Consider the following 27970-nt stretch of genomic DNA (forward strand, 5'->3'; position numbering starts at 1 on the left):
ATCACTTCTCCTTTTCTGAAGACAGAAAAAATGGTAAGAATAGTGCTAATGATGGGCCTCTGTCAAGGGAAAGGAAATTCATAAATTTTGAAGGCAAGTTGAACAAAGTTAAGAGTCCAAGTCATCAAGTTCCAAGTGTATTCATGTACCTGAAACACTCCCTTCCATTTCCATTCACTTTCTTACTCTCTCCTAGTTAAGATCTTAGGAATAGAACCTTTCACAAACAGTATAACTGAGGCCTAGAAAATGTTAAGTCATCTTCCTGGTCCTATTTGTGTTGCCCTCTGTAGTATTTCTCTTCTATTATTTATCATTAAAATTATGTTTTTCCATTATAGATTTGATTTTTATTTACATACTTGTTTGCTTTTCTTTAATGAGCTAGAGCAGATGCACAAATTTATAGCAGAGTTTTAGGAAAAATGCATTGAAAGCGGCAAGTAACCAACTTCCAAGAGAATTCGAACTGGCACCCATTTTTTTTTTTCTAGCACCCATTTTGAAGTTGAGCATTTCTTGGATAAACCTTCAAATTAAAACTGAGAAAGGGAATCAGTAACTAGATTAAATGGTTAAGATCACAGATTTGGGGACCAGAATGCTTGGGTATAGATCTCAACTCTGCCATTTCCTGGTTGGGAGACTTTGGGCAAAATATAAAGAATCTCTCTGAGCCTTGGTTTCTTCATATTTAAATTAATAGCTGTTACATGGTCGTGTTCTAGGAATTAAGTGAACTAATAGATGTTGAAGGGGAGGACAGAACTTGGCACACAGTAAGCTGGATGACCTGCCTCCTGAGAAACCTGTATGCAGGTCAGGAAGCAACAGTTAAACTGGACATGGAACAACAGACTGGTTCCAAATAGGAAAAGGAGTACGTCAAGGCTGTATATTGTCACCCTGCTTATTTAACTTCTATGCAGAGTACATCTGGAGAAACGCTGAGCTGGAAGAAACACAAGCTGGAATCAAGATTGCCAGCAGAAATATCAGTAACCTCAGATATGCAGATGACACCAACCTTATGGCAGAAAGTGAAAAGGAGCTAAAAAGGCTCTTGATGAAAGTGAAAGTGGAGAGTGAAAAAGTTGGCTTAAAGCTCAACATTCAGGAAACGAAGATCATGGCATCTGGTCCCATCACTTCATGGGAAATACATGGGGAAACAGTGGAAACAGTGGCAGACTTTATTTTTGGGGGCTCCAAAATCACTGCAGATGGTGATTGCAGCCATGAAATTAAAAGACGCTTACTCCTTGAAAGAAAAGTTATGACCAACCTAGATAGCATATTCAAAAGCAGAGACATTACTTTGCCGACTAAGGTCCATCTAGTCAAGGCTATGGTTTTTCCTGTGGTCATGTATGGATGTGAGAGTTGGACTGTGAAGGAGGCTGAGCACCGAAGAATTGATGCTTTTGAACTGTGATGTTGGAGAAGACTCTGGAGAGTCCCTTGGACTGCCAGGAGATCCAACCAGTCCATTCTGAAGGAGATCAGCCCTGAGATTTCTTTGGAGGGAATGATGCTAAAGCTGAAACTCCAGTACTTTGGCCACCTCATGCGAAAAGTTGAGTCATTGTAAAGACTCTGATGCTGGGAGGGATTGGGAGCAGGAGGAGAAGGGGACAACAGAGGATGAGATGGCTGGATGGCATCACTGACTCGATAGATATGAGTCTGAGTGAACTCCGGGAGTTGGTGATGGACAGGGAGGCCTGGCGTGCTGCGATTCATGGGGCCGCAAAGAGTCAGACATGACTGAGTGACTGAACTGAACTGAACTGAAATAGTACAAATGAAGTTAATCAATTTGGGACAAAAAGTCATTATGTTACTAATGATATGGAGGGAAAAGAAGGGAAAGTGGGAAAATTTGACCTTTATGTTAGGATAATCCTCAAAAATGGGCCACAAAACTTCCTCAAGGAATCACATAATGTTTAACTTCTAGACTCAGAAATAGTCTCTTGTTGATGCTCTAGTCGCTACTGCATCTCATGTTTTGGGGAAAGAGAAAATAGCCCATCCTTCCTCCTCATTTATAACTTATTATACAAAAAAAGAAGCCTTTAAATGTCATGAATTTTTAATTTTTTTTCATTTAGTTGATTCTCTTGCTGAGAAAAGTGACTGCCAAAGAACTGTGCCTAGTATGAGCAATAAACATCAACCACATCTACTGCATTAATAATTTAAACACAAATCTTCAAACAAAATGATCTGGAAGGTCCCATAGGTGAGCCACGCAGAGTTTTAAAAGATGCTGATGTGTTTAAACAAGGCAGCTTTAAAATGAAAATTTTACCCCAGGTGTGGTCAGAGATGTGTTAGAGAGCCCACCAATTCAACATCTAGTCCACTGCTGCGTGCATCTTGCTGTTCTCACCAGGATTCATCGCTACCCAAGATCTCATTAGGCTATGTATTAACCATGAGATCAAGGTCAAGGCCCTCTCTGAAGTGGCTACATCCCATTTACCCTGAACTAATGTTCAACCTGGACTTCTGGCTGGCTGAGCATCCATTTTGGATGTGTGGTCTCTGTACCTTTTCTAAAGTAGTTATTTAAAATATCATTGTGGGACCTCTGTGGTGGTCCAATGGTTAAGACTTCACCTTCCAAAGTAGAGGATGTGGGTTTGATCCCTGGTCAAGGAACTAAGTTCCCACATGCTACAGGGTGTGGCCAAAAATTAAACAAACACAACACTAAATCAACTAAAAAAATGAAAATTAAAAATTAAATGCCATTGTATTAGCTTTCTACTGCTCAATACAACGTTTTCACAAGTTTAGTGGTTCGAAACAGCACAGTTTATGATCTTACAGTTGTGTAGGTTAGAAATCCAACAGAGGCTGCTCTGGACGAAAATTAAGGTTTTACCAGAGCTATACTATGCTTTAGAGGCTGCAGGGAATAATTCATTTCCTTGCTCGTTTTGTTTTCTTGAAGTTACTCACATCCCTTAGCTTGTAACCCCATTTCTTCATCTTCAAAGCCAGCAACCATGGATTGAGTCCTTCTCACATTGCATTACTCCAAAGTTCCTCTTCTGCCTCCCTCTTCTACTTACAAGTACCTTTGTGAATACAATGGGTCCACCCAGATAACCCAGGAATATCCCCCTATTTTAAGGTCAGCTAGTTAGCTTAGTTCCATGGGCAACTTGAATTCTCCTTTGCCATATATCCTCACATTCGTGGATTCTGGAGACTGGAACGTGGACATCTTTGGAGGGGACCATTTTTCTGCCGACAACTATTCATGCCTCCTCTCTACTGTATCCTCTGCAGCTCATGCAAACACGGCCCTTGCTGAAATCAAGCTGAGCTCCGCACTGACTGTCAACATCAGTGCACTTTCCCGTCTCTGTGCCTTTCCCTCCTAACTTCTTCCTCTCGGCCAATCCCTTTCCCTTTCTCCCAGTTGCCCTTCTACGGCCAGCTTACATGTTGCCTCCCACATGGAACTTTTCCCATTTCAGACTGCTCATCTCATATTTGTCTTATCCATCCTTTTCTGATCTTCCATCGGAATTCTACTACATGGACTACAAGTCAAAACCCAATAGATTTTTTACTTACAAAAAGAGAAACTGCATACAATTTATCCTAATACTCACTTACCTGCAATTTATCATTTAGTCGTTCCTGAATTATTTTATTTGTGTTTGTTTTCTCTGCCCATTGGGATTGTGATCTCTTTGAAACCAGAACTATGTTTCATGCTTCTTTGGCATCATTCCCTTCCAGCTCTCATGTACTCAGAAGATGTACTCATTTGGTTTTGATGCAACTGGGCAACTCTATTCCTGTTATGGTTCTTCCACTGCAAGCATCAGAATTACAATTAAAAAAATCACATAATATAGAGATCAGTCAACCAGGGCTTCCCTGGTGGTTCAATAGTAAAAACTCTGCATGCCAATGCAGGAGACATGGGTTCGATCCCTGGTCCAGGAAGACCCGCATGCCTTGGAGCAACTAAGCCCAGTCCACAACTACTGAGCCTGTGCTCCAGAGCCCGTGCTCTGCAACAAGAGAAGCCACCGGAATGAGAAGCCTGCTCACTGCAATGAAGAGTAGCCCCCGCTTGCCTAACTGGAGAAAAGGCCCACCCAGCAATGAAGACCCAGCACAGCCAAAAAGAAATAAATAAATAAACAAAATTGCATGTAAAAAAGAGCAGTCAAGTGTCAGGAAGTAGAGGGTAAAAATAACTCTAGAAATGCATACAGTCTTAGCTGTGAGTCAGTGCCTGGAAGTTTGGTTCTGTGACAGTCCTAGAAGAAAGATTACCCTGGCATAGGCCAGGTCCTTCCTTTATGAATGACGTAAAGTAACACAGTCATTTGGGTTGACAGCTCCTAGGACCCCATAGAATGTGGGGAGGACAGTCTCTCCAAAGACAAGATGCTCCTACCAAAGAAAAGATAAAGAGATACTAGGTAGATAAAGTGACCAGTGCTCATGAAACTCCTACATTAATTGGCATTGTCAGTAAAAACCAAGTAGAGACAGAAAGGGCTTCCTGGTGACTCCGATGGTAAAGAATGTGCCTACATTGATACCTGGGTCAGGAAGATCCCCTGGAGGAGGGCATGACAACCCACTCCAGTGTTTTTGCCTGGAGGATCCCCATGGACAGAGGAGCCTGGCAGGCTGTAGTTCATAGGGTTGCAAAGAGTTGGACATGGCTGAGAGACTAAACACACACGGAAAAAGAAAAGAGCATAAGCCAAGGCACAGGCCAGGACTTCCCTGGTGATCCAGTGGTTAGGAACCCACCTGCCAATGGAGGGGACAGGGGTTCGATCCCTGGTTCAGAAGGACTTCACATGCCGTGGGGCTACTAAACCCCAGCGGCACAACTAATGAGCCCACAGGCCTAGAGCCTGTGTTCCCCAACAAGAGAAGCCACAGTGGGAAGCCCAGGCTTCTCTGTCCATGGGTTTCTCCAGGCAAAGACCCTGCAGTGGCTTGCTGTGTCCTTCTCTGGGGGTCTTCCTGATCCAGGGATCGAATGTGAGTCTCTTGCATCCCCTGCTTTGGCAGGTGGGTTCTTTACAACTAGTACTACCTGGGAAGCCCTGATAGGGGAACTAAGATCCCACATGTTGTGCAGTGTGGTCAAAAAAATAATAACCCCCCCAAATTAATTTAAAAGCTTTAAAAATTAAAGCATAATAATGAAACAAAGTAGGAAGAGAAAGATAAGCCAGGCAAGAAGGCTCAGAAGGAATTAAAGAGTTTTGAGAAATGTAGGGAGAAAAAAAACCAATAAATCAAAAGAAGAGGAAGTGTCAAGAAGGCAAGTTACCACATACCCTTCAACTAAGAGGAGAAAATCTTGCCAGCAGGATCTGGCTGCTAGGAAGTTACTGGTGATCCTACTGGTTAGGCAGCGTTGCACGGTAGAGCCAAAGGCAGGGAGGTCAGTGTAAAGAGCAGGTGAAGAATGAGGGGCCATGAGAGTATTTTATGAAAATAAAAGGGAGAGATAGTTGGTGAGGGACTGATGGTAAAGAAGAGTGTTTTTAGAGGCAGAGAAAGAAATGGAGATGAGGGGCTGGAATGAGGATGAAGATGGGGAATCGACGTCCTAGTTGGAAGCGATGGGTAAAGTCCCAGGTGAATTTTTGGTCCAGAAGAGGAGGTGTTATAGCTCCTTCCCCGAGACAGAGATACTCTAATTCCCTCAAGGTTCTTTTCCTCCACTGTTCCTTAACACCTCTGACCTTTTAAAATTCATTCCTAATACGGAGCTTATGACTGAGACCATGAATGCAAAGTACTTAGCCCGGTGCTACTGACATAACGGAAGCTCAAATGATGTTCTGTCCTTCTTGCCTCTCCCTCTTGGGGCTGGACCACTCTCTCTTCCCATTTTCTCTTTATGAAGGAGATGAAATGCCTCAGGACCAAACTGCTGAGACTGACCGATCCAGTAGCTGAGGCATGATAATGGTGAGAAAAGCTGGAAGAAACAGTTGGCACGAGGTCCTAAATTCTGTCTTATGAAAATGGACTTCCTATTGGAAATATCCTCAGCATGGACTTCACAGAGTTGGCCTGGGGAGATATTCCCAACCTTTCTTTCCCCCTCCTACTGTCTCAGGTCAAAAGTGAACAGAGCATGGGTGGATCACTCAGCTGTAGCCAGAAATGGCTAATGTGAGTAGCAGGCTAAGCCTCCGATAATAAACAAGGACCGTAATTCTGATCATTTGTGTTCTGTTTGCCTTGGATTCCTTGGTCCAATAAGTTTAGGAAGCTGTATGTGTACTCCTTACCATATATATTGGCAATAGAAAAATAACTGTTAAAACACACATTTTTACAACTTATTTGATTGTGGATTCTGTTTTTAAAGCTACACTTTTTTTTTTTAAGCTACATTGGATAGAACATCTATAGAATGTGGTTTGATTGTCTGAATGGTCATCAGTCAAAAATTTTCTTAAAATTAATTTTGGGATTGATTTCCCATGATGGTTCAAGAACATAGTATCACAAACCATCCAAAATCAAGGAAATTTGTAATGGGCTTGTCTTTGGTGGTTTTGAATGAATAAGATTTCGATAGCATTGCAAAGATATATTTTTAAGCTTGCTTTTGGAAGATAGTCTTAGTTGGGTGTTCCATTTGGTTTGGTATCCAATATCCATAAATTGCCAACTTCTTCTGTTGTACTCTATCCTAAATATATTCCATAGTATGTTTTCATAATTAATATGCAAAGCGATGTATAGTTTGCAATTAATTTCAACCAGGCACAGTGAAAAACTTGAAAACCTCAGCGTGGAGGCATCTCTCTTGGTAGAAGTTCAATGAAATCCCCAAATGTCTTTGTTTTTTGCAATCCATAATTTGCAGATTATTAATACAATAAATTCTTGTTGTCTGTGAGAGTTGGCATTGTACCCACAAACTCCTGTGCAGAAAGCCCACAAACTCAAAATCCAAATGGAAAGAAAAAAAAAACATGTGGCTTCTGTGTATGCTCATTACCTGCTTCTGAAACCATAATATCTCGGCCTTTTATAGATCTTATAACAGGCTCTGCAGGAAGCAGCTGCAGTCATTAGCCATAGGACAGACTAAACACACAATCTGCATGGAAGGAGTCCTGGATGCTGTTGGACCCCAGTTTTAGGCACAGGAATGAGCCTCATCAATAGCACATTTTGTACATGTATTTAAAATCAAACACAGTGTAGTGTATTTTATAACTTAAAGGAATTTTATAAGTCAGAGTTGATACCCACATTCTGCCTTCTTTTGTGCAAGGTTTGGGTCAGTTAAGGGGCTTGCCTAAGATCCTATGTCTAGTAAGAGACACAGCTAAGATTCAAAACCAGTTCTGGCTGCTGTGTCTCTGATCTTTCTATTACCTTCCAGTGGCTCCTTCAGAGACCATGAGAGAGAGAGACACTATAGAATTTGGTAGCATCTACCCACACACTTGGAGCTTCTGAAAGTGCTAGTCGCTCAGTCATGTCCAAATCTTTGTGACCCCATGGACTGTAGCCTACCAGGCTTCTCTATTCATGAACCCTCCAGGCAAGAATACTGGAGTGTGTTGCCCAGGGGATCTTCCCCACCCAGAGATCGAACCCAGGTCTCCTGCATTGCAGGCAGATTCTTTACCTTCTGAGGTCCCCCGGGGCTTCTTCGAATCTAGACATGGAACTATAACCTCCATGAGGTTATAGGTCTAGGTTCTCCAACCTAGAATTCCTATCATCACACCCTTGTAAGAAAAACACTCACGTGAAGACACCCCTTCCCCAATTCCAAATTCAGAGTCTGTGCAGCAGCATCCTCATTTTGAAATCGCCCAACTTGTCGTAAATTCAGTTAGACTAGTTAGGGTCAAAAGCGTTGACAAAATCAAATGCTTGCTGACAGAAGTCACAGTTGCTTCGCGAGCTAGGGTTCACCTTTCCGAGAGCTCCTTGGTGCCAACCCAGAAGCCATGTCCTAGCGTGGCTGGAGGGAAGGATGGCGCCCTGCATTTCAGAGAAGATTTAAAACCGTGATCCTCACTGCTCATCATCATTAAAAATCTCCAGGCAGTTTTCATAAGAGCAAGGGGGTGGTTGCCTGAGGTTTTGGCTGGCAGTCAACCCAACTAATTACATTCTGTCTACTGTGTCCTCCCGCGGCTTCAATTGGATGTTGGTTTGTTTTTTTTTTAACTTCCTGTCCTAATCTGAATATAGGGTTACTATGTGTTCTTAGGCAGATGCTGCTGTTCTTCCTGGTAAGAGATGTGTTTCAGATTGTTGTTTTCTTACAGAAAGTTTTTGAGATTTTAAATAAAGGACATCTTTTTAATGATCCTGAGATCCTGGTACCAAATAAATTTTCAATGTCAAGTCTGCCGGTAATGAGCTATTTATATTGTTATTTTCTTTCACCAAGCATTGGCATGAACAGACATGCTTAACCCCAAGGTGATGATGTCTTACTTATATACACGTCAGACTCATAGCATTGTCGTTAGTTTTCCTCCGTCTCCTTCTTCTTCCCAGTGACTAACTCTCCTCTGGTTCTTCCTACCAGTTACTTTCATGGGCAGCTCACCCATGTGGTGGCACAGTCATATGAGAAAAGCTTAAGCTGGTTTTGTCTATCTGTCTCTCTTTCTGCCCATATATGTCTATCTATCCATTTTACCATAAGTCAGATAAAGAAGAAAGGGAAGAAATTATTAAAATCCTGATATTCTCTGGCAGAACTCCTCGTGAACTCTGGCAGATTTAGCCATGAATGGAATAAGATGGTTGTTTGATGGGAGTCAGAAGCCGGGAGACATGGTCTTCATTCATTTTCTCTTTCTCCCACCCACGTTGGCTTCCAGCGCCCTGACCTAAGGACTCTCCCATCTCTGAAGTGCACACCCTCCAACACTAAAGAGCTGAAGAGGCCCCAGTGGCGGGTCCCCAAGGACTCTTAGAATGTATAATTTTATATACCTCCCTCCGTGTTCGCAAGGTAGCAAATATGGGTTTGCACATGAAACATTGATAACAAACTTTAATGATGGCATTTCTGTATTTATAAAAAAAATTAACCTAAACTTTCAGATATTTCAATCAAGCAGATGTAAAAACACTGGCTAACATTTTGAGAGGCTTGCTCTATTCCAGGCATGGCCCTGGGCCCTCTATTTGTATTAACTCATTTGATCCTCACTTGTTAGGCCCACTTTAGAGATGAAGAAACAAAGATACAAAAGAGCAATGTCCCCAAACGGGGACGAGAGAGAGCCAGGGTTCCCAGCCAGGCAGTCCAATCTGGAGTCCACACTCGTCCCCATTTTGCTTTGCTACCTCCCTTAGGGATGGCCGTGCACTTTATAAACTTCGGTGCACCTCAAACATTTACTAATGTCCACAGGAGTAAAATCTATGTGGTGCCTTCCCACCTTCACCCCCAACTAAGGATTTAACAGAGAGGGAAATAAGATTTTCTTCTATGATTAAACTATAATCTGTACCCAAATAATCAAAGCAAAAATATTCTAAGTCATTAAAAACAAATAGAAGACTTCCTAACCTGCTCACATTGGCTCTGAATGGATGTGATTTTTAAAGATTGTTTTCCTACTTCTCAGTGTGGGTTTGTTCAAGACTTGGGTCTCCGTTGTTTCATGGCTCACTCACATTGTCTCCTAGAAGGGATACCAGAAGAGAATAAACTATATAAAGGATAACTTAGGGCTTCCTGGGTGGCGCTAGTGGTAAAGAACCCGCCTGCCAACGCAGGAGACATAAGAGACATGGGTTGATCCCTGGGTTAGAAAGATCCCCTGGAGGAGGACGTGACAACCCACTCCAGTACTCTTGCCTGGAGAATCCCATGGACAGAGGAGTCTGGCGGGCTACAGTCCGTAGGGTCACAAAGAGTCGGACATGACTAAAGTGACTTACCATGCACGCACAAGAATAACTGATCTAAAAAAAAAAAAAGGGTCATTCGAAAGGGGTCTGATTGGCCATGAAACATGATGGTGTATCTTTGAGTCAAATATCACCAATACCTATGGGAGCCCAAGCCAGAAAGCTGGATCCTCTGGGCAAAATTCTACTTGATTGCTTTGGTGGCATGTATGTGTCCCTGTGAGGAGAATGGAGGTCGCGGGTATCTTGACTCGAGTAGGCTGTGTTTAGACCACAGAGCTACATCCCTCTATGCTTACGCCAAGTCCATTAAATTCTCTCCTGTTGACTACCTGCCTGTCATAGCAGTGCCTGCAGGGGGTTAAGATGCAGCCCCATCAACGTGGGGACAACTTACAGCCACAGTCCCTTGGCAAACCAGTTACTGCAATTCTGATTACACATTCTGATTACCCTGAGTCCCAAGAGCTCTGCCATGTGTCTGTCCTTGGAACCACTCCTCCCCACCGGGATTGCAAAGCTGTTTCCAGAGCCCCCTCCCATGGTGAAACCATGCTGTAACTACCCCTTCTTGGGGCCTCTCAAAAGTGCGTCTGTTCTCTCCTTAGGACATGCCTTTGTATCCAGGACCCTACTCATGTGTTCCTTTAAATTCCCCAATCTGTGGTGTGAGGTTTTGGTTATTGCTCTAATTTTATGTGTGTGTTTATTCTATTTGGGGCTGTGGTGAGTCTTCTTTGCTGCAAGCAGATTTTCTCTAGTGGCGGCAAGTGGGGGCCGCCCTTCATGGCGGGGCCCAGCTTTCTCACTGTGGGGCCCCTCCTGTTGCAGGGTACAGGCTCCAGGCACACAGGCTCAGTAATTGTGGCACACGATTAGTTGCCCTGGCACGCGGGGATCTTCCAGACCAGGAGCTGAACTCATGTCTCCTGCACTGGCAGGTGGATTCTTAACCCCTGGACCACCAGGGAAGTCTGTGTGGTGTGAAGTTTTGTACTATCCCAGGAGAAAGTCTCAACAGATATGTCTCTCAATCCCAATTTGACGCCTTTAGTACGATAAGCTGCAGTTTGCAGTAAGGGATGAATGTAGCAATACATGTTAATTCCCACGGGTTGGGAATATAAACACATATTGGTGTTTATAGTCACTTGTGCACCTCCGTTTGCAAGACAAAAAGATAAAATGTGAAATAGCAAAACGAGAAGTATGAAATTTGTGTTCATCAGAATACGATAAACGTCAGGATAAAAAGCCTCTCACGGGAACAGATAGTCTCCGGGAGCATTCCTGGCTGCCAGGCGGTGTGTAAGGCGTAGAGCACAGTCCCTCAGGCCTCCTCTTTGGCTGAACATCGCTCGTGTTTTTAAAATTCAGACGTCGTGGCACCAGTGACAAAGGGATCTCGAGAAAGACGTCCTGGGTGCATCTGAGATAGTTCCAGTTCATTGTAAGGAAGGAAATGAATAGACAGCAATTAAAACCCAACTTTAGATATCTCATCTATTGTGTGAAGTTTGTACAGAATTGTGATCCGAGGAAAGACAAAAAAACTCCAGCTTGAGTTGCGTTACATATTGTATGAGAAGGATGTGTTTTGAAGTAATTGACATTTGAAGAGTTAGCAGAAATAATTAGTCTTGTTGTCACCTCTATGTAAGTCAATCTGAGTGCAAATCAGAAATTAAAATGTTAACCAACTAGCTTGATTGCCTGTTTTGAGTTAGGCAGGAAGTATTTAAGTGACGTCTTTGTCTCCAGCACTGCACTGGTGGGTGGGTGGCTGGGATGAAAAGGTTCTCCCTGCCTGCAGATTCTTACAGTCTAGTAAGACAGACTTGGTATATCCAAGAAACGGCTGGATAATGCAACCTCCATATTCAGTCTGAGGTTACACCAGTGATTCTCAATCAGGGTCAGTTTGGCCTCCCAGGAACGGTTGGCAATGTCTGGAGACATTTTTGGTTATTTCAGCTGAGGGGGTGCTGGGCTTCCCTGATAGCTCAGTTGGTAAAGAATCCGCCTGCAATGCAGGAGACCCCTGTTCGATTCCTGGGTTGGGAAGGTCCCCTGGAAAAGGGATAGGCTACCCACCCCAGTATTCTTGGGCTTCCCTTGTGGCTCAGCTGGTAAAGAATCTGCCTGCAACGTGGGAGACCTGAGTTCGATTCCTGGGTTGGGAAGATCCCCTGGAGGAGGGCATGGCAACCCACTCCAGTATTCTGGCCTGGAGAATTCCATGGACTGTATAGTCCATGGGGTCACAAAGAGTTGGACGCAACTGAGCGACTTTCACTTTTCACTTTCAGCTGAGGAGGTGCTACTGGCATCTAGTGGGTGGAGGCCATGGATGCTGCTAAACATCCTACCAGGCACAAAACAGCACCCCCACCCTCAACAAAGAATTATCTTGCCCTATCTTGTGGGTAGGAGCCACATACGCATACTTTACACTAATGTGGTGTTGTCTCAGACTAGAAAAATGCAGTGAATTTCCCAGAAAGGGAGATCTGAGCTGGCACTTCAGTCCCGGGAGGACGAAGCTGTCCAGAACATGTGCACGGGCCAGGAAACCCCCTCGGGTCAGCACTAGCATGCTCAGCTGCCACACTAGCTCACTGCCCTTGACTGTCAGCCTAGCCACCTCTTCACACTTTGTGGTGTCAGCGCATGTCAAGGTTTAACTAACATTTAATTAAGCATGTTTCATATGCCAGGACCTTACACACACTTTGCAGGCTTTAAAGCATTCAGTCCCTGTAACAATCTTGTGAAAGAGGTTCTATCGTCACCCCCATTTCAAAGATGAGAAAACTAAGACACAGGAGGCTGAGTAATTTTTTCCTTTGTTACACAACTGGTAGATGATGGAGCTGGGTTTAAACCCAGCTCGTTTTACTTCAGTCACTGTGCAATGCTGCCTCACTCGCTGTCAGATGACTTCTAGGCAGCAGTGATCAGATTTTTTGCAGGTTTCTTTCACAATAAAGCGTGTGCTGACAGAAACCACCTGTAGGGGTACCCCCATGGGCAGCACATATGCCTGGAAAATCCTAAGTGTAGACTTATATACCCTCTCAAGGGTACCTCCCCTGTAAGTGCAAGGGAAACTGGTGTGTGTGTATGTGTGTGTGCGCGTGCATGGTGGTGAGGGTAAGGGTTCTTTCCCCTTTATTTGTTTATTTCGGTTAATCTCTTGGTTTATTAGGAAAGTGTCTGCAAAGAAAAAATTCAGCTCAGTTCCTATTGATGTAACACTGATTATGTATTAGTGGCATCTGAATTATTGAGGTTTTATTTTTATTAAACTATTTTTGTTTAATTTTATTTTTAATTGGAGGATAATTGCATTAAAATATTTTGTTGGTTTCTGCCGTACATCAGTATGACTCAGCCAAGGGTACACACACGTTCCCTCCTTCTGGAACCTCCCTCCCGTCTCCCAGGCCACCCTACCCCTCTAGGTTGTCACCGAGCACTGGTTTTGAGTTCCCAGTGTCGTACAGCAAGCTCCTGCTGGCTGGCTGTTTTACATTCGGGAACGTGAGTGTTTCCATGCTACGCCCTCAGTGCCTCCACCCTCTCTGTCCCCTGCCGTGTCCATAAGTCTGTTCTCTATGTCTGCGTTGCCATCGCTGCCCTGCAGATAGATTCATCAGTACCGTCTTTATGGATTCCATGTATATGCATTAATATACAATATTTGTCTCTTTCTGACTTACTTCACTCTGTATAATGGGCTCTAGGTTCATCCACCCCATTAGAACTGACTCAAATGCATTCTTTCTTATGGCTGAGTAATATTCCGTTGTATATATGTACCACAACTTCTTTATCCATTCATCTGTCAATGGGCATCTAGGTTGCTTCCATTTCCTAGCTGTTGTAAACAGTGCTGCAATGAACATCTTCCAGCAACAAAAACCCAGGGTCAGATGGCCTCACAGGTGATTTCCACTGTAAGTTTAGAGAAGAACTAACACCTATCCTGCTCAAACTTTTCCAGAAAATTGCAGAGGAAGGGAAACTCAGAAACTCATTCTATGAGGCCACCATCAACCTGATGTCAAAACCAGAAGATGATACCACAAGAAAAGAAAATTGCAGGGCAATATCACTGATGAACATAAGCACAAAAATCTGCAACAAAATTCTAGCAAACAGAATCTAACAACACATTAAAAAGGTCATACACCATGATCAAATAGGATTTATCTCAGGAATGCAAGGATTCCCCTTTATTCTTGAGTAAAATCCTTGATAGGAAGAAATGGACTGTTAAGTTTAAAAGCATAGTGTTTGAAATTCAGTTGACAGAATGAATTTCAGATTGTTAAAATAAATTATGTATCACTTTACTATGGAACTGTATTTAAACGGTTACATTCAAGTATACTGATAAGGAATGATATCCATGTTTTCTTGTTCATTAAAAGCAAAAAACATTATACACCAGTGCATATATATAACATACTCCTGTTTTTGTTAGAGTAAAATTTTGCTATCATATGTGGAGAAATAAGTCAAAAAGAATCCTTATCAGTCTGTTACTGGTGATGGGTAGAATTTTAACCTTAGGATGTGGCATCAAAAAAATTGAGGAATAAAAAGTAAAAAAATTTCTCCCCAGGACTTCCTGGGGTCCAGTAGTTAAGAGTCTGCCTGCTAATGCAGGGGACATGGGTTCAATCCCTGGGCCAGGAAGATCCCACATGCCGCAGGGCAGCTAAGCCCATAAGCCACAGCTACTAAGCCCGAGTGCTGCAAATTCTGAAGCCCAGCTGCCCGACAGCCCATGGGAAAACATTTCTCTCCCAGATGCTCATGAAGAGTTTACTGAGATGCCATCATCCACAGACAGAGATCATGTCCTTGGAGATCCCACTCAAGGTCAATCCACAACAAAACTGGGAATGCAGAAAAATGTGTCTTCCAGGGACTCAGCTGTCTTTATTGCACCTGCTTTTACTATTGAAGATGCTTCCTCTACTCAGTACCAACTCCCTCACATCAAACTGCATCACAGAGGAATAGAGTACATCAACTCCATCCCCCTTCCACCTTCTCAAAGGAAAATCCTCCCCCTTTTTTTTAACCTTTGGTGTGTTCCAGTTCATGGTTATTCCCCTTCCAGGAGAGTTTTCAGGTTTAAACTTTATCTCTCGTTGTAGCATGGGGGAATTTCAAACACAGCTAGTAGATGAAAGAGACACTTCGAAAGAACCTGTGGTCTCCTATAAGTAAAATCTCTGCTACATTATCCCTTTTACTCAGATAGATTCAATAAAAAAGAAAACAACACTTATTTTCTTTGAACATCTAACATCAAACAGCATTCACAGTCCTATACGGAACACAGAGGTATAATACTCTACTGTCAAGCAATTTCAGAAATTAGTTGGAGTGTAAAGCAAATACATGAGAAAGCTACGTTAAGTGCTCCGATAAAGGTGAGGAGTACTAGGAGATGGCAGGGAAGCAGAGTTTACACCTGCTTCATGGAGTCCATGCTGTCTTCATTAAGAAGGAGACGTTGGAAATGGACTTGGAGGGAGGGTACAACTGTAGCAGGTGATGACAAGCAGGTGAGACCAGATGAACCGACGGAGAAGTGTGAAGAAATCTCTAAAGCAAGAGAGCGTGGGGCCATATTCAGGGAAAATTCCAGAGAGCAGGATGGCTGGGGCACAGGGGATTGTATGAGAGAAGTGAGAGATCACTCATAGAGGGGCCAGAAGGATTTTTTCTTTTTTTAAACCAAGGACACTAAGAAACACCTACCTAAAATGTTACTGGGCACACCCACAGGACATTTGCTTCAGACAACAGAGAGAAGAGCAGAACCTGAAAAACCTCCCTCTAGAAAAGAAGGAAGGAAGGAGGCTAGGAAAGAAGGGGAGAAAGGAGAGAAGGTGACTTCCCAGGTGGCCCAGTGGGTAAGACTCCATGCTTCCAACGCAGGGGGCGTGAGTTTGGTTTCTGGTGGAGGAACTAAGATCCCACATGCTTTACAGGGCAACCAGAAAAAAAAAAAAAAAAAGCTAAGGAAAGGAGGGAGGAGAGAAGGGGGAGGGGGAACCCCTGCTAAAATGATGCAGGGGAAGTGAAAATGAAGAGCGCTTGAGGTGAGTGACTGGTAGAGGTGTTGAACTAACCTTGAAGTTTTACACAAGCTAAGGAATTAACATAAAATGCAGACACAGACTAGTAACACTTCTGGGGCAGCAAGCAGAAGTAAACTCAAAACCTCTCCAGAAAGATACACAAACTAATCAGGCCATGGACAAATCCCTGCTGAGAAAATGTTCATAATTCAGAATGATATAAAGAGGTTTATATGAGAGTGATCCAAAGGGTTAAGTAACATTGGGACTAGAACTCTAAGAGCATCAGGTAACAAAAAGTTTACAGAGAGTATAAAAAATATATTTAAATGATTGGAGATTTAAAAAAAAAAAAAGAAAAAAACCCATACCTGCTGCCTCCCCGCCCTCTCCCCCGCCACCCCCCTAAAAAGATATGAGTGGAGGGAGAAAATGTTGATAGAGAAGAAATGAAAGTTCTGATAATGAAAGTTTTAATCATTGAAATTAAAAACCAAGTGAATCAAACAGCAAATTAGATACTGCTGAAGAGAGAATTAATGAACTGAAGATAGGACAATTCCCTAGAATATAACAGAGATAAGTAAAACTGTAGTAGAGACGCTGTAAGAATTGGAGGAAGCATACATCTCTGATGACTTCTAGAAAAAGTGACTAGGCTATTTGGCAGCATAGCAATATTTGGAAAGAAGCTAGCTGAGAATCCTCTCGCGTCCGTGTTCCATAGAAATCCTAAGATTCAGGATGCTCAGAGATGTCCTGTCCTAACTGCCTCTGTCCCAACTCTGGCCTGGACCGGAATGAAGCGTGAGGGCATATTCCAAAAATTCGACCCCAGCGTAAGGCAAAGATGCAGACAGGGAAGAATGGCTCCTGAGGAGGAACTGGCTTCTGCCCTGAGGATCCCCACCTGGGGAGCCAGGTCTGGCTCCTGCTCTCCTCCACCCTCCTGAACGTGGACTCTTCTCTGTATTCTTTGACCCCAGACCTGGCCTTCAGAGCTGCGCCGATTCAGGCCCTCTCTGCATTCTGAACAAAGTACCAAACAGCCCCAATCTTTCATTTTACGCACGGAAAAAAAAAAAAAGTAACACACCTAGGTTTCCCCCTTTTTGCCAAATCATACAATGGGAAAAAAAAAAAAAAAAAAACTTTTTAGTTCAAATTAAGTAAAGGATACCTTCCAGGTGACTTGTCTGTGATGGTTTCTGGGTACTCCATCTTCTCATTCTCTTATTCTCTTTGCCACTTCTTAGGCACCTTCTAACTATCCTCGTATGATGAGTGATCGAAACACCCCTGGTTTGAAGAGGAGGAGGCCTGAGTCCAGGCCTTCGTTCTTTCAGTGTCTAGCCACCTGAGCCTGGGAAATCTCCTGACCTGGTAACAACAGTGACTGCTGGCTGTGAACCGGACCCATGCTGGGTGTCTTGTGCACACTCTCTCATTTAATCCTTACAGCAGTACTTTTCTGGCAATTACTCTTTATGATTGTTGCCATTCATGGTTGAGGCCATTGAGGTCACCTGCCCACAGTCACCTGATTCAAAGGAGAAGAAGTCCTTGTGACTACAAAACCCAGAATCTTACTGGCTGCAACCTCTAGTCTTGCTTGTCTTTGCTTTCCCCTCTCTCAAATGAAGCCAGTTCACTGCTCTAAAATTCTATGATGTGCTTCTGTTCTCTGGGTGTGGTTGTATGACCTTGAAGGTCCACTGAAGACAATAAGGAATTTATAGCTTATCTCCAGGAAAAAGATCAGGCTTCCTTGATAGCTCAGTTGATAAAAAAAATCTGCCTGCAATGCTGGAGACCCTGGTTCGATTCCTGGGTCAGGAATATCCGCTGGGGCAGGGATAGGCTACCCACTCCAGTATTCTTGGGCTTCCCTTGTGGCTCAGTTGGTAAAGAATCCTCTGGCAATGTGGGAGACCTGGGTTTGATCCCTGGGTTGGGAAGATCCTCTAGAGAAGGGAAAGGCTACCCACTCCAGTATTCTGGCCTGGAGAATCCCATGGATTGTATAGTCCATGGGGTCGCAAAGAGTGGGACACGACTGAGCAACTTTCACTTTCACTTTACAGGGAAAAGAAACCAAAGGTATGCCTTATTTTCCTTGGAGATAATGTCCGATCACTTATAAACATGGCTTTCAAAATTAAAAATAACTATTGTAATTTGTAGATTTTATGATCTTATTTTGACAGTTGATTAATATATTGGTATCTATAAGGAAAAGTCAATCAACTTGGGTAATAACACACATCGGTTAAATCAGTTTGAAATCCTGCATTAGGAAATTAAGATTTTAGCCCGTACAGAGCTTTCACTTCAGAGATGTTGGGCCTTTCTGGAAGGAAAGGACTTTGAAAGCATGTACACAGAAACTTGCATTCTGAATTCTCTACAAAGCAAGTTTGTTTAATCAGTTGCCAGCTCTCCCAAAGCACCCTCCTTGCCTTCTACCCCTCTTTTTTCTTACTTCTTTTTCTCTTTTGTCCTTGGCACCTGTGTAAATCCTACCTATTCGACTGTTATGGTGTGAGGCCAAAATTTTATCCTCTTTCTCCTAAGTCTTTCCCTCCATTGACCAAACCAGTCTATAGGCAAATGAACTCCTTCTTTAAATTCTTTGGAGTTCAGCAGTTTCCTCTCACTGAGCCCTTATCTTTCTTTTACTGCCTATTTTGTTAATTAAGAGTCATACAAAAGTAGGGGTCAAGTCTTATAAATGTAAATGATATCTACGTGTGTATGTATGTGATCAATTCAGATGTGTGATCCACATGGATACATATGCATATTCTTAGTATTGGTTCGGGGGTAAGAAACAGAAATCTACTGCACCTAATTTAAGACCAGAGGGATTTGTTATAATGATGCAAGGATTTCACATAGAACTTCAGTGCAGGAAGTACAGCCAGTCTTCAGAAGACTGAACTGGGACCTGGAAAGCATCAGGAGCAGAAGTAACTACTTTCTCAGTCTCTCTTTTTTTCTCTCTGGGGCCACATGATCTACCATCTGCTCTATTCTCTTGCTTTGCTCAGCAGACAGCCTTTCTCTGCACCAAGTTTTCATGGGCCAGGGAGCCCCATGACCTCTAATCTCTTGTCTCTTAGTTTAAATTCTTAAGGGAGAGACTCTGAATGGCCCAGGTCATGGGTCAGGTGTCCAGCTCGGGCCCCGTCAACTGTGGCCAAAGAGAAGTAAAATCCCATGACAAAATGGGGCGGGGGGCAGCCCTTTAGCTGGGGCAGGGCATGGGCATAGGAGCAGCTCTAAAGAAAGGAATGTTTATACACATATTGTTTTCTTTGATTATATACTGAGTGTGTGTGTGTGTGTGTGCGTGTGTAATGAACAAGTAGGCATGTGAATACTTTGAATATTTGCTTATTAATTTCCTGCAGAAGAAAAATGAGAAATGAGTTTTTATTCCAATGGAAAAACAAAAGCAAGCAAAAGTTGTTGGAGGCTTGTAAGGACAGAGAGATGAAAATAGATCAGATATAAAATTCAATAGAAAAGCACTCTTTTTGAAATGTTATTTTAAAAAGTATATTCTGACATCTCTATGCAGGGTGGGCAGAATCTGGAAACAACAGTGGGCAGGAAGCCCATTTGGAGTTGGTATTTTATCATCTTCTGTTCGTAAGATAGAACCAGACCCCAAAGGTTGAAAAAGTGTGGGCTCAGTGTCCCTCGCCCAGCAGACAGCATTGTGTTGAAGATATTTAAAGATTAAAAGCAGAAGCAGTTAGTCTACTGTGTAATATTTACTGATTTGAGCAGCTCTACTATACAGACATCTTACACATAAATTTAACTATTATTATTGTGTTGCCCTTTTCCAAGAAAGGGTAAAGTAGATTTGTAGGAGCACTTAACACATGTAAATCCCCCAACTCTTTAAACCAAAGCTCATTGGATTAAAGAGCTACATAAATTTTACAAGGATTCTGTCCTTTTGAGATCATAGCACTGTTTTTTCCTTGCAACACAATTAAAGTGATGCCTCTTTGTAAGCCAGTTCTGTGAACTCTGTTTGAAGGTATCTCACAAAGCTCCTGTTTTGGCCAAGTGTGTAATTATACTGAGGATATGACTGTGTGTGAAGGTTCCAGACTTGGGCATTTTAAGAGCTCTGTCAGCCAATAGCTGTTCCATTGTCTACCACAACCTTCTTTGAACTTTATTTACCCATTTGCTGTGCTTTACCCATGTTTCTTAAGACTAGCTTTAAAGAATGATTTAAAGCATGGCTTCCTTCAAATAGCTATTGTTCCATAAAAATCCTTAGTGGTTGCAAGAGAATGTTCAAACTGATATTGGTGTCATCTCAAATAATATATTTTTCTACTGATAAGGGTGGCCCAGGCAAAGATAGCCTGATTTTTAACCTATCTCTTGATCAATCTGTTTTCCCCAACTCAGTTCCAGAAGAAAGAAAAAGGTTGTATTTCATTTTGAAGGCGATCTATGACAAATTAATTTTTAATTTTAAATTTTTGATCAGCTTGATTTATTAAAAATGTGACTCTTCCAAGAGGTTAATGGACTATTGTTTTGACCATATATATATATAGACCAAATATGCTGTGCTGTGCTTAGTCGCTCAGTTGTGTCCAACTCTTTTTGACCCCATAGATTGTAGCCCACCAGGCTCCTCTGTCTGTAGGGATTCTCCAGGCAAGAATACTGGAGTGGGTTGTCATGCCCTCCTTCAGGGAGTCTTCTCAACCCAGGGACCAAACCCAGGTCTCCTGCATTGCAGGCAGATTCTTTACCATCTGAGCCACCAGGGAAGCCTACATATGACCAAATCATATTATGTCCCCATAAATTCTACTAGAAAAGACTCTAAGATTTAGTAGTCTTATCTAATCAGGCTTTATGAGAAAAGTTGATTTTGGTTTGGCAAAGTCTTGTTTGGAATTCAATTATTTCTAGACTCAGTGATTTCAACATGTCCTATGTGATATCTGTATGTCTCCTAGGAAGCTAGATGATATGAGATCAAGAGTTTGAAATATGCATCCTAGATAATATTTCATAATAGAATTTTTGTTGAGTGTGTAGTAGTCTATCACACAGCTCTGCCATAACTTATCATTAAGATTTATTTAGCTAATCCCTCCTTGTTAGAAAATTTCCATTTCTCATCTTTCACCATTACAAATAATTCTATAATGAACATCCTTGTAGGTAAATAATATCCATTAAATGTGTCTCCCTGGCTCAGGTCTCCTTCTGCTTGAATCAATCTAATATACCTCTGACTTAGGCAGATTATTCTTTTGGAAATAACACTTTTGTTAAAGGCAGGATAATCAAGTATTCAGGCTGTACTCAGAGCCTCCACAATATAGTCTTTATCTTCTTTTTCTTCATGACCCCCCAGTGATGTCCCATGGCTCTGCTCCTTGAAATTTGGCTAAAACTAATGGCAACCCACTCCAGTATTCTTGCCTGGAAAATCCCATGGACGGAGGAGCTTGGTGGGCTATAGTCCATGGGTCACAAAGAGTTGGACACGACTGAGCGACTTCACTTTCACCAGGGAATCTTGGGCTTCCCTGGTGGCTCAGACGGTAAAGAATCTGCCTGCAGTGTGGGAGACCTGGGTTCGATCCCTGGATTGGGAAGATCCCCTGGAGGAGGGCATGGCAACCCAGTCCAATATTCTTGCCTAGAGAATCCCCTTGGTCAGAGAAGTCTGGCGGGCTACAGTCCATGGGGTCACAAAGACTCAGACACAACTGAGTGACTAAGAACACACACATACATCAGGGAATCTTGACGCTAGCATCCAGACCATTTCTTCCCCTTAGTGAGAGAAAACGGGAAAAAGAGAGTCCACCAAAGTCCTTCCTCAGGAATTCTGGAGCTGGAACCAAGAAATTGTTGTTCCTCCAGAAAACTGAGGTAGTAAGACATAAACCTTGAATGCATATGCTAAAAAGCAAACCCTGGAAAAGGAGGTGTGCAGACGGAAAAGGGTGAGCAGAGGTAGAGACAGACAGACAGACACATATTCTAGCTAAGATGAGACGAAAGGGAAAGAGGAATTAAAGCATCCTTTCCCTGGAAGAATACTAGCACACAACGACGGAGGGGAGGTAAGCCTTGGAGAGCGGTTGGACTAATTAGTTCAGCTCATCTCATGGCTGCCCAGACATGTCAAGTTCATCAAGCTAGATTGGATTGGAGACTGGACCACCCAAGGAATCACATGGTACACCACCATACCAATGTATTAAAATATTTTTAGGGCTATTTTACCAAAACTAGAATATCTCCAGCAGCATGCCAGTGACACTGTAAAACCAGTGCAACGGAACTAGTTTTATTTCTAAAACTCTTCTGGGGCATCTTGTTCCGATGGAGGGAAGGCATTCTTGGACAAGCTGCTTGGAGAAGCAGAAGACACACCCCTCCCCTGTGAGACATGCTTGAGGCTCAACAGGTGGTTTTAAAATAACCTTGAAACAAGATCAGATCATCTTAAAATCAAGGTTCTCATTGTGTTGAGTGAGGCAAACATGTTCGGAGCCAAAGCTGACTTTGAGAATGCAGATCTTTGATGCTACCCCTCACCTCTTGACTCTCTGCCCTTCCCTTTATGTAACTTCTTGCTTTTGCTTTTCTGAATAAATTTAGAGACCAGCAGTTTGAAGGGGCATCAAATTAAAGCCTGCCCAGAGCATCCCTATTCTAGCCTAAAGAAGGCACCCAGGCATCTAGTCCTGTGTGACCATCACCTTCTTCTTACGTTTTCTTAGACTCTTCCTCTCCTCCACGTGATGCTTCCCCGCCACCACCAAGAACTAGCTAAATTTCTATCTAGTTTCGCGAACAGTGATTCTATCTAAGTCACCATCTACACTCACCTGGAATCTTCTGCAGAAAGGTTAGTGAGAGTTAGAAACTCAACAAGTCTATACCCTAGATGTGTCTCCTGCAAATGCTGATTGACACAAAGGCGTGCGTGCTGTTAGCTGTCAGCAGAAAGCAGGTCTGTCTCCTCTCTAGGGGCACCCAAGAAGTGCTCTGGGCTTCCCAGGTGGCTCGGTTGTAAAGAATCCACCTGCCAGTGCAGGAGATGTGGGTTAGATCGCTTGTCTGGGAAGATCCCCTGGAGAAGGAAATGGCAACCCACTCCAGTATCCTTGCCTGGAGAATCCCATGGACAGAGGAGCCTGGTGGGCTACAGTCCATAGAGTCACAAGGAGTCGGACACCACCTAGTGACTGAACCACAAGAAAGAAGCTCTATGCCCAGGGGATACCTTATTTTTTTCTGGAAGACCCCTCCAGAGAGTTTAAACGTTGTCATAATTAGGTGCTATTCCTCTTCTTATTTCAGTCAACTTCTGACTGGCCCTTGTGTTTTGTCAAAAATCTGTTCTACATTTGAGCAAATGCAGGGAAGGAAAAAGAAATATAATCACACAACTCAGTCTCTAACAGGCAGCAGGTGGAGGCCAGTTGAATGGCAGACATCCCTCCTAACTCGAGGCTGACAGCCCTGCCAACTCCTCAACATTTTCATGAAGGAAGTGAAAAGAAGAAAATGTATTTGGCAGTTTTAATCAGATAATTACTTTAAAAAAAGGTATATTGAATATAATTTCCAGGTTTTTTCCATCTGTTTAAACTTAAGTAGAAGCACGTCAGTCCTGAACTGACCACGCGACGTGATGAATATGCTCTTGAAATGAATGCTTTCAGATGGTTTCTTTTTATGAAACGTGCACAAAGATGTGTACTGTGGTGGTGGAGTCGGCCTTGGAGGACATCTGGCCACAACATGTGCCTCGTTAAGTTACACCTGTAAGTGTGGGGTCATTTTTTAAACCAGTAATATTAATAATAAAGGGTTCATTGAATAGGATTATTAATGGTGCCAGGTGGAGGATGTGGTATTACTTACAGCCTGGTAGGGGATTGGTTAATGTCTTCTCCCGCCAACGTTTCTGGTTTCATGTTTATAGACAGAATGCTCCAGATGATGGCTGGCAACGTAGCCATTGAGAAAATGAATTCCCTCTCTTTCCCATCAGCAAGAAAATTTACAACAGTTGGTGAAGAATTTGAATGAATCCATTTTCTAATTTTGAACTCATAATCTCGCTGAAGAGCAAGTAAGGTATTTACCAATTAATTCAAGAAATTAAAAAGTCAGTCTCAGAGTTTTACTTTCTCTCACTTGACTCAAATGGAAACTCTTCCGTTCTAGCCATCTCCTATCACTTCTTATTTCAACAGACGTTCATCCCTGCATTTTCCCTTTGTGGTCACAAACTGGAAAAGCGGAGAGCGGGGGTAAAAAACTAAGAAGAAATCTAAAACCTTTCCTTCCTTCTGTGGAATGTTTGGCTTTGCTGTTTTACAATGCAAGGCTTGTAACAGAAGGAAATAGATGCTTGAGGTAGGGTCCTTTTAATGTGCGTTATTACAGGTGTTAGCAAGTCTGGTAAATTCAGAGTATTGTTTGATTTGGCAACCAGATCTCAAGACTTAGAACACCAACCCATGTTTTAGCTTCAGATTACATGCAACTAGAATAAGATTTTAAATTTAACAAGGCAATTGTTGAATGTTAATTGGATTGCATTTGAGTAATAAAACTCAGTCGATTACTAAGAGCCTACTTGTAAAAGGCATAATAGAAAAATTGTCATTTCCACATCTTTAGCCATTTGTAAACACACACAAACCTCAATTTGTCCACAAAGAATAAACAAATAGAAACAGTTTTAAAATCTGTGTCACACTTTAAAATGTAATAGTGATTTTTCACATACATTGTACTAACAGCTCCATAAAGTAAGTGGTGGTTCTTATCTTCATTTTGCGGTGAAGAAAACTGGAGTTCAGAGAATCATATTCTCAAGATACACAGCTAGCAAGTAGCCTCTTCAAAACTGAAACCCACCCCCACTGAATCTAAACTTTTATGTTTTTTTCCACTCCACCATCTGTTTCCCTTTTCTCAGCCAATTAATTCCCCTTAAGAAACTCCTAAAATCCAGGAATGACTTCCATTGCTACCTCGTTTTAGTATAAAGATATTTGCATAATCTGGACGATTCTCCTTGAGTTGGTGAATAGAGAAAGACAGAAAGAACATATATACTGTGCGATTCCATTTCTGTGAAGTTCAAGTCAGTCAAAACTAATCGCAAGGGAAGGTCAGAAGAGTGGTTACCCCTGGGGGGAGGGTATGGACCGAGAGAAGGAGGAAACTCTCCTGGGTGGAGAAGTATCTGTATTTTCATCTGAATGGTGATGATACAGGTGTATGCACTTAAAAGTTTAGCTGAACCCTTCGCAATCTGTGGAATTTACTGTAACTACCTTTCTCCACAATTAAAAACTAACTTAAAAAGAAGTTGCATTGCCCAGCAAGTATTTACTAAAATATTTCCTGTTCTTTCAGGCTTTTTCCCACCCCTACTATCTTTCCGAGTGCTTAACTATTTCTTCTATCATTATCACAATGTTGTATAATTATCTGAATCCGTGGCTCTCTCCCTTTCAAAGGCCAGAGACCATTTGTGTCTTGCATGTGCATTCCCAGCATCTAGCAGGAGATACTGGCATGAGGTGTTTATTCAACAATTATTTGTCCAAAGAAAAAAAACAGTGAATGAATGAGTCAAAAAGCTTTTCACTTTACTGTTTTATAACTTAGGCTAAGAAAATGGGTTATGTTAGGATATCCTGTTGGAGAAGGCAATGGCACCCCACTCCAGTACTCTTGCCTGGAAAATCCCATGGACGGAGGAGCCTGGTAGGCTGCAGTCCATGGGGTCACCAAGAGTTGGACACGACTGAGCGACTTCACTTTCACTTTTCACTTTCATACATTGGAGAAGGAAATGGCAGCCCACTCCAGTGTTCTTGCTTGGAGAATCCCAGGGACTGGGGAGCCTGGTGGGCTGCTGACTATGGGGTCGCACAGAGTCGAACACAACTGAAGTGACTTAGCAGTAGCAGCAGGATATCCTGTAACACCAGGAAAACAGTCCTTTAGTTGGGGCTTTCCAAGAAGTCCTGGATCACTTCTTCTGAAAAGGTACTATAACTAAACCACCATCACCACCAAGAATGACCTGAACACACAGGTGTCAATGAGCCCACTCACTGCCCCTGTAGGGTCTGAAGGTCTCCTTTCTAAGCTTTGCTGTTGCCGTGGCTCCCTCTGATTATGCCAAGGTCTGTGTGTATGTTCACACTAAATCACTTCAGCCTTGTCCGACTCTTTGTGACCCCATGGACTTTAGCTGTTCAGGCTCCTCTGTTCATGGGATTCTCCAGGCAAGAGTATTGGAGTGGGTTGCCATGACCTCCTCCTTGAGATCTTCCTGACCCGGGGATCAAACCCAGGTCTCTTATGTCTCTGCATTGGCAGCAGGATTCTTTACCCCTAGTGCTACCTGGGAAGCCCTTAAGCCAAAGAGAAGCCCTCAACTCAGATCCTGTGTCTCTATTTCTGCCAAGGTCTTGGCCATCTGACCAGAGCTCCCCCAAATTCTCTTTGGTGTGGAAATTTTACTCACATCCTGTCCAAAACTAAATGAAACCAAACCCTGGCATACTCTGGCTTCATTTTTATCAGTCTCACGTATCAGCTTTTCTTGTTCACCTGAGTTCCAAGCTCAGGGTGAGCAAATGTCACCATTTCACCACTTCTGAACAATGGCCTCTGCTTTGGAAGGTTTGCAGTATCTGTTCTGGTTTTTGTGTGTTTTTTCAGCTTTGTGGCTCTCCTTACAGCCAGAAGCCTCCTCTTTCCTTCTTTCTCCTTTCTCCATCTGTTTTATTCTTTCCCTTCTAGAAGATTCCCAATAAGGCTGAATCCATCAGGAGAGTCCTTGGTGGGTAATGCTCTGATGACAGAATAGTCAGACTGTGATTTTTATCCACTTGGCCTAAGCCTACTTCGTTGTCCTGCTTACTGTTATCTCTACAACCTGCTCGCCATTTGGAGTGAAAATTGAAGATTATGCTTCTTTTGAGGGTCTGGCATGAAGGCTCTTTTGCTGTTTTGGAGCAGCTAAACAACCTTCAACAAGTGCTGGCATTCACCTGTTTCACAAACGTGTAAGTCATTAGCCAAGGTCTTGTCATCCATGAAACCAGGTTACGGCTTTATTTTGATTCCTCTTTATGAAGTTGCTCGGACTGTACCGATGCTCAACATTGATAGGGTTTGTGCTCTTTATTCTTGCAGCAAGACTGTCAGGCAGTTTGATGCCAAGGACAGGAAAATGCCCTGGAGGGTTATAGAAGTGATGGGTTTTTCAGGACTGAGGGTCTGTTTTTCTTCCCCTCATTCATGCTTCTTATCTGGGTACTTGAAATGGGGATAAAGAAGGAGGAAACAAGCAATAAAACAACAAGTAGGAGGTGAATTAGCTTTGAAAATGGAGACTATCCTCCAAATGTAAATGTCACAATTTTGAATGGCACTAGTTCCTGAGTCTTCGTTAGACTGGAAAGCATATTGGAGTTGCTCCCTTCCCACTTTCAGCAAAAATCCTCAATATCTGGCTCACTCACCTGGGCTATATCAGCTTTTGATGACTGAAGGCATGTGGTTAGTGTCACGGTCCAATGCAGGGCTTGGAATCCAAGGAGACCACATTCAGCTTCTGACAACTTCCTACTGGGGACATTGAGTCTCCTCTCCAAACCTTAGTTTCCTCATCAGTGAAATTGGGATAGTCATACGGGCCACCACAAACTGCTTTAGATATTAGTTGAGATGTTATGTAAGAAAAATACCCATCAATGGGAAAACATTGCACATATGTTCACATATTAACTGTGATTTCCTGTCTCTTGCTGGCTACTTGCAGTGCACTGAGAATTTTCCCTTGACTGGTCAGTCCCCTGTGAAAATGATTCCAAACCAGGACATGACTCCATCTAGCTTAA

Source organism: Capricornis sumatraensis, chromosome 21 (assembly GCF_032405125.1).
Source record: "Capricornis sumatraensis isolate serow.1 chromosome 21, serow.2, whole genome shotgun sequence".
Taxonomy (NCBI): Eukaryota; Metazoa; Chordata; class Mammalia; order Artiodactyla; family Bovidae; genus Capricornis; species Capricornis sumatraensis.